This window comes from Arachis hypogaea, chromosome 20, assembly GCF_003086295.3.
Source record: "Arachis hypogaea cultivar Tifrunner chromosome 20, arahy.Tifrunner.gnm2.J5K5, whole genome shotgun sequence".
NCBI classification, from domain to species: Eukaryota; Viridiplantae; Streptophyta; class Magnoliopsida; order Fabales; family Fabaceae; genus Arachis; species Arachis hypogaea.
The window spans coordinates 81,770,967-81,780,960 of NC_092055.1; positions in this window are offsets into that span (position 1 = coordinate 81,770,967).

A 9,994-nucleotide genomic window follows, 5' to 3' on the forward strand; every position below is an offset into this window, starting at 1 on the left:
AGATGGCAGACAATTCAAGAAAACAGGCTTATGGACAAGTAGAGGACGTGTTAGTAAAGGTTGAAGGCCTTTACATCCCTGCTGATTTCATAGTCCTGGATACTGGAAAGGAAGAGGATGAATCCATCATCATAGGAAGACCTTTCCTAGCCACAGCAAGAGCTATGATTGATGTGGACAGAGGAAAATTGATCCTTCAATTAAATAAGGACAACCTTGTGTTTACAACTCAAGGATCTCTCTCTGCATCCATGGAGAGGAAGCAGAAAAAGCTTCTCTCAAAGCAGAGTCAAACAAAGCCCCAACAGTTAAACTCTAAGTTTGGTGTTGGGAGGCCACAACCAAATTCTAAGTTTGGTGTCAAAACCCCATATCCAAACTCTAAGTTTGGTGTTGGGAGGTCTCAACAAAGCTCTGCACATCTGTGAGGCTCCATGAGAGCCCATTGTCAAGCTATTGACATTAAAGAAGCGCTTGTTGGGAGGCAACCCAATTTTTATTTATCTAACTATATTTTTCTCAGTTATATGTCTTTATAGGTTCATGATCATGTGGAGTCACAAAATAAATATAAAAATTGAAAACGAAATCAAAAACAGCAGAAGAAAAATCACACCCTGGAGAAGCATGTTTTGGGCGTTCAACGCCAGAACAGAGCATGGTTCTGGCGCTGAACGCCAGAAATGGCAACAAATGGGCGTCTGAACGCCAGAAATGCACCCTGGAGGAGAGCTGGCGCTGAACGCCCAGAACAAGCACCAATCTGGCACTGAACGCCCAGAGTTGTGTGCAAGGACATTTTGCATGCCCAATTTGGTGCAAGGTTGTAAATCCTTGAACACCTCAGGATCTGTAGACCCCACAAGATCCCCACCTACCTCCACTCACTTCTTCTCACTCCTCTTTCACATAATCCCATAAACACTCTTCCCCAAAACCCTTCACCAATCACCTCAATCTCTCTTCCCCATCACCTCTTCACCACTCACATCCATCCACTATTCCCCATAAACCTACCTCATAAACTCCATCTACCTTCAAAATTCAAAATCAATTTCCCACCCAAACCCACCCTAATTGGCCGAACCTTCACCCCCCTCCCTTCCCTATATATAGCCCTCCATTCTTCCTCATTTTCACACAACACAACCCACTCTTCTCTTCTTGGCCGAAACACAACCCCTTCTCCCTCTCCTCCATTTCTTCTTCTTCTTCATCTATTCTTTCTTCTCTTGCTCGAGGGCGAGCAAAATTCTAAGTTAGGTGTGGTAAAAGCATAAGCTTTTTGTTTTTCCATTACCATTGATGGCACCTAAGACCGGAGAATCCTCTAGAAAAGGGAAAGGGAAGACAAAAGCTTCCACCTCCGAGTCATGGGAGATAGAAAGGTTCATCTCCAAAGCCCATCAAGACCACTTCTATGATGTTGTGGCCAAGAAGAAGGTGATCCCCGAGGTCCCTTTCAAACTCAAAAGAAATGAGTATCCGGAGATCCGACATGAAATTCAAAGAAGAGGTTGGGAAGTTCTAACAAATCCCATCCAACAAGTCGGCATCCTAATGGTTCAAGAGTTTTATGCCAATGCATGGATCACCAAGAACCATGATCAAAGTAAGAACCCGGATCCAAAGTACTATGTTACAATGGTTCGGGGGAAATACTTAGATTTTAGTCCGGAGAATGTGAGGTTGGCGTTCAACTTGCCAAACATGGAAGAAAACGCACGCCCCTACACAAGGAGAGTCAACCTTGATCAAAGGTTGGATCAAGTCCTTATGGACATATGTGTGGAAGGAGCTCAATGGAAGATTGACTCCAAAGGCAAGCCGGTTCAACTAAGAAGATTGGACCTCAAGCCTGTAGTTAGAGGATGGTTGGAGTTTATTCAATGCTCAATCATTCCCACTAGCAACCGGTCTGAAGTTACTATAGACCGGGCCATCCTGATCCATAGCATCATGATTGGAGAAGAGGTGGAAGTTCATGAGATTATACCTCAAGAACTCTACAAAGTGGCTGACAAGTCCTCCACTATGGCAAGGTTAGCCTTTCCTCACCTCATCTGCCACCTATGCAATTCGGCTGGGATTGACATAGAGGGAGATATCCTCATTAAAGAGGACAAGCCCATCACTAAGAAAAAGATGGAGCAAGCAAGAGAGCCCATTCATGGAGTTCAAGAGGCGCATGAAGCTCATCACCATGAGATCCCGGAGATGCCTCAAATGCATTTTCCTCCACAAAGAGCAATGAGGGAGGAGCAACAAAGACAAGGAAGAGACATAGAAGAGCTCAAGGACATCATTGGTTCCTCAAGAAGGAAACGCCACCATCACTAAGGTGGATTCATTCCTTGTTCTTATTTCTTCTGTTTTTCGTTTTCTATGTTAAGTGCTTATCTATGTTTGTCTCTTCATTACATGATCATTAGTAGTTAGTAACTATGTCTTAAAGTTATGAATGTCCTATGAATCCATCACCTCTCTTAAATGGAAAATGTTTTAAGCTTCTGTTTTACCTTTCTTGTCATTTAAGCTTCTGCAGTTTACATTCCTTGCTCTTTAAGTTTTCTGCTCATTTACTTTCTGCAACTTTAAATTCCCTGCTATTTACATTCTGTTGCTTCAATTTCTCTTCAATTCACTAATGTTAGCTTGACTAGACTAATCACTCACTAAAGTTGCTTGATCCATCAATCCCTGTGGGATCGACCTCACTCTAAGTGAGTTTTACTACTTGATGCGACCTAGTACACTTGCCAGTGAGTTTAGGTGTGGAATCTGATTTCCACCCACCAAGTTTTTGGTACCGTTGCCGGGGATTGATATAGATCAACAATGATTAAGTGGGTGAGAAGTCTAGATTAAGCATTTTTTTCTTTGTTTTTGTTCTCTGCTAATAAGCAAGGTGTTTGTGTTATTGCCTCACTAAGAAATTCTCATCTCTGATATGAGCAATTTCAATTTTCATTGGTGTTGTGTTTTACAAAATTCAATTGGAGTTCAACTCATCTTGTGATCAAACAAATTTTATGGGATATTACCCACCATCACAAATCTCTAATGGTGGCTGGAAATATCACCAAGAAACTTCAGATCCTGAGCACTCCAATCCATGGAGATATGCTTCAGAACCACAAGATGAGCAAGAGAATCATATGGGATATTTCTCACCACCACAAAATGATTCAAGTCATTATCCTAATGGTGGCTGGGAGTATCACCAAGAAATTGCAAATTCTGAGCACTCCAATCCATGGAGATTTGCTCCAGAGCCACAAATTGATCAAGCTAATCACATGAGATATTGTCCAAACTCACCTCCCATTTCTACATTTGAAAATTCTTCATCACTTGACTATGCCTCATCACAAAATCCCTCCCAAGACTCACAACCAACACAAACTTCCATGAACCAAAGACTCTCAAAGCTTGAGTCCATGTTCAAAACATATGAAGAGGAGAGAAAGAAATCCTGGAAAGAACGAGAAAACTCCCTCACAAACATGGAAGTGATGGTAGATCAAATGTTGAGTGCAAAGAAGAAAGTGGAAGGGCAAGAAGAAAAGGATACTGTATCAAGTGAAATTTTAATGAAGAATGAAGTGGAGGAGGAATTTAAACCTGAATTTGCATATCCACAGAAGCTACTTGAGATGACAAAGGAATATGAAAGCTCACAACCCCCACAAACCTCCCTGAACCAAAGATGCTCAACACTTGAATCTGTGATTGAAAGATATGAAGAGGAGATGAAGAAATCTTGGGAAGAACAACAGACCTCCTCCATGAAAGTTCTATTAACTCAAATGTTGAGTGCAAAAGAGGAAGTGGAAGAACAAGAAAGTAAGGAAGTCAGTCAAGAAAATTCACACTCATGTGAGGAAGAGAAGTACATGAAGGAAGAGCTCATTGAGCTAGCAATTCAAAAGGCTCAAGATGAAGATAAAACTCCAATAATCACACAGCAACCAAGTCTTGAATCCAAAGAAGTGAAGGCAACTAACAAGAGCACCAATCCTACCCCTGATCTAGCAAGCAAGCTCAATCAAGCCATTAACAAAAGGAAGCTTGCTGAGGAGAGGCCAAGACAGGGGACACCAGCTGAATCTTCCCCCCCCCCCCTTGAGGTCATTCCTCTTAACAAACTAGAAGAAGAGGAAGAAAGTGAAGAACAACATGTCAAGCTAATGACACTAAAAGAGCGCTTGTTGGGAGGTAACCCAACCTTAGGTAACATTTCATTTCTTTGCTTTGTTTATGTTCTCTGTCTGCTTTGTTTAAATTTCAATAAATTGGCATATGGTTACACTCTAAGTTTGGTGTAGCCCTGCAACAATTTATTTTCAATCCCTTTGGATGATTGCATCAATTCTACATGGAAGTGTCACACTAAGATTCTAGGTTTGGTGTGCCACTTATTTTTCTATGCAATTCATTTAGCAACACCACTTGTCTGCATAATCATAAGGCCTTTTACAGTGTTATCTTTCTTTTAGTTAGACAATTTTAGTTTTCTCTTTATTTTAGTCATTTCCTTGTTTTCAGTGCTTTCTTTTATTAACTGTTTTTGTTAATACATCACCAAGAAATCCTTATTCATGACAGATTCTTGGCTTGGTGATTGTATTTAACATATAACAGTTTCCTTTGCTTAGTTTTAGTTCAAATAAAATAGACATGTGACTGCATTCTAAGTTTGGTGTTGCTATGCAACAAAATTTGCTTCCAATCCTTACTGGATACTTGCATCAATTTCAAGTGAAAGTGTCACACTAAGTTTGGTGTGCCACTTATTCTTTATGCAATGTATCATGCATACCCTCTGATGTTTGCAATCACAATGTTTCTGTTTCTCTGTGCCTTGATGGTTATTTTTAACTTGCTTTCTTAAACACATATGCTACTGACATCTTCTTATGTAAGACATTAGTGATCCATTTTAGACCCCACTACCATTGTTTTAATTGTTGCTTAAGGATGAGCAAGCATTTTAAGTGTGGTATAGGAAGGAGGAGAACGGGAGGAAAATGATAACAATAGAGAAGATGAGTTACAAGGTTGTAAAGTTCTTTTTCCTCTCATTTGTTTCTAGCACTTTAAATTGCATGATTGTCTTTATATTCTCTGTATGCATGTGTGTGTATGAATAAGCATAGCCTGAATTTTGATTGTAAAATGGTGCTGTGACATTATGACTACCAACTTGAGTTTTGTAAATTCAAAAGCAATAAAGTATCATGATCATAAACAAACAAGGAATTAAAGAAGAACTTAGCATGTGCATACAAGTATTGGAAGGCTAGTATGGTTAATTGTTAATCAATTGCATTAGATTTTATATAATTGAAGTTTGCATCTAGAACATTTTGTGAAATCTTTGGAAATCATGAAAACCTTGAAAAAGCATATGCAGTTAAGACAAGAAAAGAAAAAGGGAAAGAATGAGAAAGCTGAAGGCTCTGAGTACCAATGACAATTTCCTTGTTAAGTACTTGTGGTGTTTATGTATCAAGCAAAAAGCTTGAAAACAAAACACTTAGAAGTCAAGGTTAGGCTCAAAGTGCAAAAAGCACTCCCTCAAAGCTCAAGGCTCTGAGCATCAATGATTAGAGAGTCAAAAAAAGAAACAAATGAGCTTAATGAGGTCCTCTAATTAAATGCTTGTGGTGCTTATATATCAAGTGGTAATACTTGAAAACAAAGCATTTAGAGTCGTAGCTTTGTTATCAACTCATGGGGCAAAGCACCCAAAAGGAGAAGCTAATAAGAAAATCAAAAGCTTGTTTCAAGGAAGAAATATAAGAAAAAGATTTCATAAATTGAGCTAGATAGAAGCATCAATCATTTACATTTCTTTTGTGATTGTAGCATGCATAGAAAACTAGCTAACCATGAACATTGAGTTGCTATTCTTCATACCTTGGATTGTCAATCTTTATTGCATGATTCTTTTCTTGCTTGGGGACAAGCAAGGTTTAAGTTTGGTGTTGTGATGACATGTCATCATGTCATGTTTTTCTATGCTTTTTCATACAAGAAATTGAGGATTAGTGCTTAAATATTGCATTCTTTTGTGCTTAAATGGTATATTTTTTTGATCTTTTGATTTTATAAATTTTGTAGGAAAATAAGTGGAAAAAGAAGCAAAATAGTACAAAATAAGTTAAAAAGAAAAAAAAGAGGAATTTTGGGCACATTTTGGAGTTGAGGCACACTTTGGAGCTTTAGGCCACGCTTTTAAAAGCGTGGCCCATTACCATGAAGCCATGGCATGATATATATGCCTTATGCATGCATTTAATTATTCAAGCCAATGAATCATGGCGTTATGTGAATGAACGCTAAAGTTCATTAATTGGCATTGCGAATAATACCAATTAATGCATGTATAAAGCATTTGAATCATTAATGCCAAAAATGAATGAGCTTTACGGCATTACTAATCAAGCATGCATGTAATACATTATTAAAGCCAATGAATCAATGAATGAATGCTTTAACGTAATGCAATTGGCTTTATTGACTAAGTAGTATAATAAAAGCATGCATTAGTTAGTAAAGTCATTCATGAAAGCATGTAGCGTTCATAAAAGGCAACGGAGCGCTCATTGTTAAAGGGAGCACTACGTTGAATTTTGTAACTTTTTCGGGGCCCCCATGAAGACAAGTGAAGAGCGCTACAAGGGCAAGCAAGGGCACTACATTACATCACTTAACCGAGCGTTACATCATTGCTAGCCAAGGAGAGGAGCAGCCAAGGCTCGAAGAGGGAAACGAGCGCAACATGTGAGCGCTACGTTGAATTATCTCACTGAGCGCTATGTATACACTATGGGCAAGGCTTGGTTTGAGGCTTGACACAAGGAGCATGTGTAGCGCTCAGTTCACTAACTTAACTGAGCGTTCCACTGGGAGCAGCCCCATGCCTCCAACCAACTTGAACCAAAGCTAATCGGACCCATCCTTCTTCAAATCCATTTTTTATTCAAGGCCAAATAAAAATCAACCCATTTCATTGAAATCCAAAGCAAGCAAAGCCCAATTGACATCACTCAAAGGCACAAGGATTAGTTAGAATAGAAATTTCATTTAATTGTAATTTGATTTCAATTTTCATTTTATAAAGCCTATATAAAGGCATCAGTTTCATTTCATTAAGAAGGCTGGCTCTGCTAGAGAGCATTACGAGTAGGGTAGAATAGATAGTCTTCTTTGAAACACTTTTAATTTTCTGTACTCTTTACATTTCAAAGATCAATTCAGCTTTATGCAAATTTCCTTTCCTGAAATTCTGTTCTTCTGCACTTTCACAATTTAGTTTCCTTTGAGCTTGTTTTACTCTTCTACATTCTGCAACTTACATTTGAAATTGTTGAGATCCAAATTTACTTTTTTCCTGCAAATATGCAATTCTGTACTTCTACAATTTCAGTTTTCCATTCACACTGAGCTTGATTTACATTTCCTGCACAATTTAATTCCTCTGCAATTGCTCTAAGCTTTGATCTACTGCTTCTTTTACTTTCCAGCACCCAGCCCCCTTTACATTTTGCTGTAATTTATTTTTTCTTGCTCTTTAAGCTTTTGTCCAATCTACATTCTGCTTATTTACATTTCATGCAATTTACCTTTCTTGTCATTTAAGCTTCTGCAGTTTACATTCCTTGCTCTTTAAGTTTTCTGCTCATTTACTTTCTGCAACTTTAAATTCACTGCTATTTATATTCTGTTGCTTCAATTTCACTTCAATTCACCAATGTTAGCTTGACTAGACTAATCACTCACTAAAGTTGCTTGATCCATCAATCCTTGTGGGATCGACCTCACTCTAAGTGAGTTTTACTACTTGATGCAACCCGGTACACTTGTCGGTGAGTTTAGGTGTGGAATCTGATTTCCACCCACCACCTAATTAGCCTAAGCCTTACCTCGCATCGTAAAGCAAAGGTTAATCAGAGATTACGATAGTTCTAAGCTCATATGTATAATATATAGAAGAAATAATATAATCTAGAAGCCCGATAAAGAATATAGCTCAAAAATAGGATTTCCAAAGCGCAAAGCGTACTAACGAAACTACTAGCTTGAGACACAAGAAACAGAATAGATACAGCAAAATATAAGTATATAGTATCATAGGAAACTAGCCTCGGCTCGCGGAGTTTAAGCCGGCTAGCCATATACAAGTATACAGAATTATACAGAAAACTGACAGTTTTAAAACAGCTTATACAAGTTTTTCTCTCATAAACATGCCTCTAGGCAAAACAATATACAAAAGAGAGATGTATAAACAGATAAACCAAAAAGACTCCAAAAGAATCCAAGATCCTCCATGCCTGTCACCATCCAAAGCAACTCACCGAGGTGGGTTGCGACCTGCATCTAAAAAACACAACAAAGATATGGTATGAGAACCGGAGGTTCTCAGTATGGTAACAGTGCCCAGTGATGTAGGATATAAGACCCTGGGATGCCAAAGGCAATCCTAAGCTCCATATCCATCACAAGATTCAAGCTTAAGGCATTATAAAACAAATAAGCATAATATAAACCTCATCATAAATAAACCGGGTGAACTGTCTTAAGGGAGTTCTAATTCTAAACAAACACCGCTGTCCCACAGCCTTCACCAACCTATCCTCCATGCGATCCCATTGCCACCGCCTTCCGAACCTCGTCAATCCCAGTAGAAAGCACAATTAATAATAATCCAAATAATTCACAAGTAACAGCATACAAGGCAAGTAGATCAAGTAAGCAAATAGACATGTTATTAAATTAGGCATACAATTACAAGTCAGCAAAGCAAAAAAACAGGTAGAAAATGCATATGATGAATGCCTGCCCTACTGGCTATGATATCACATTGTCGGTTCAACTGCCAACCCGACACATCTCCATGGAGACGTCGCCCTTCGAATTTTTCATATGGGAACCCCCGAGATATAGTGCCCGGATCACTATCCAGGTACCGGCGCTTGCATGCTCTATAGGTCCGAAGGGATGCAAGCAGGATACTCTTGCCACAGACCTCACATCTCAACGCATGTGGGACGAACTACCGCCCTTACGCCGCCGCCGCTACCTCGACAGGCGGGATCCAACCGCCGTCCCTGCTAGGCGCATAGCATCTCAAATTCTCAGTAAAAATAATATTTCAGTGGTTTTTAGAAAACATTTTCAGTATACAGAGATCCATCATCTCAATCCGAGTCCTCAACTCATCTCAACCACTGTCCCTTTTATAACTCAGTTTCCAAGGCCTAAAGTTCATCATTCCTTATCTCATATATCGCTCATCCTCCACCCAATGTCAAATCATTCTCAGCACGCCAGAAACCTAAGCCTCCGTTTTCTAATTTATCATAAAAAGTGTTCTAGAAACCTTAAGTTACATCCCATGTTCCAATATTCAAAATTAAGTCCATAACTTTTAAAATGGTGTTTTTAGGAGCTTACGACCATGTTAGGAAGGTAGAATAATTGAAAACAAATAAAATTTTGATAAACAGGACGTGTGCAGCTGCACAAGGGTCTGTGCGTATGCACAGGTGTCAATTTTTACAAGGATCTATGCACTCGCACAACCTATGCCAGCGCCCCCAACAGACTGACCTTCCCGACGTGTGCGTCCGCACAGGTTGAAGTTTTTCCTTATATGTGTGCGCGCACAAACTGTGCTGGCACTGCAAACAGAACGCACTTCCCTGTCTGTGCGTGCACACAGACGTGTGCATCCACACAGGTCAAAATATTTGCAGGGTGTGCGTCCGCACAAGGGTGTGCGCCCGCACACATCAGAAATCATGAAATTCTGCAACTTTGCAGAATTTCAGATTTTTAACACGAACTTTGAAGGATCATAACTTCCTCTACAAAATTTCAATTTTCACAAATTTTATATCAATTTAAAGAGTTTTCAAGGATCTTTAATTATAAAAAAATTTCAATCAATTTTGATAACCGAGGCAAAAGTTATGATCGAGCA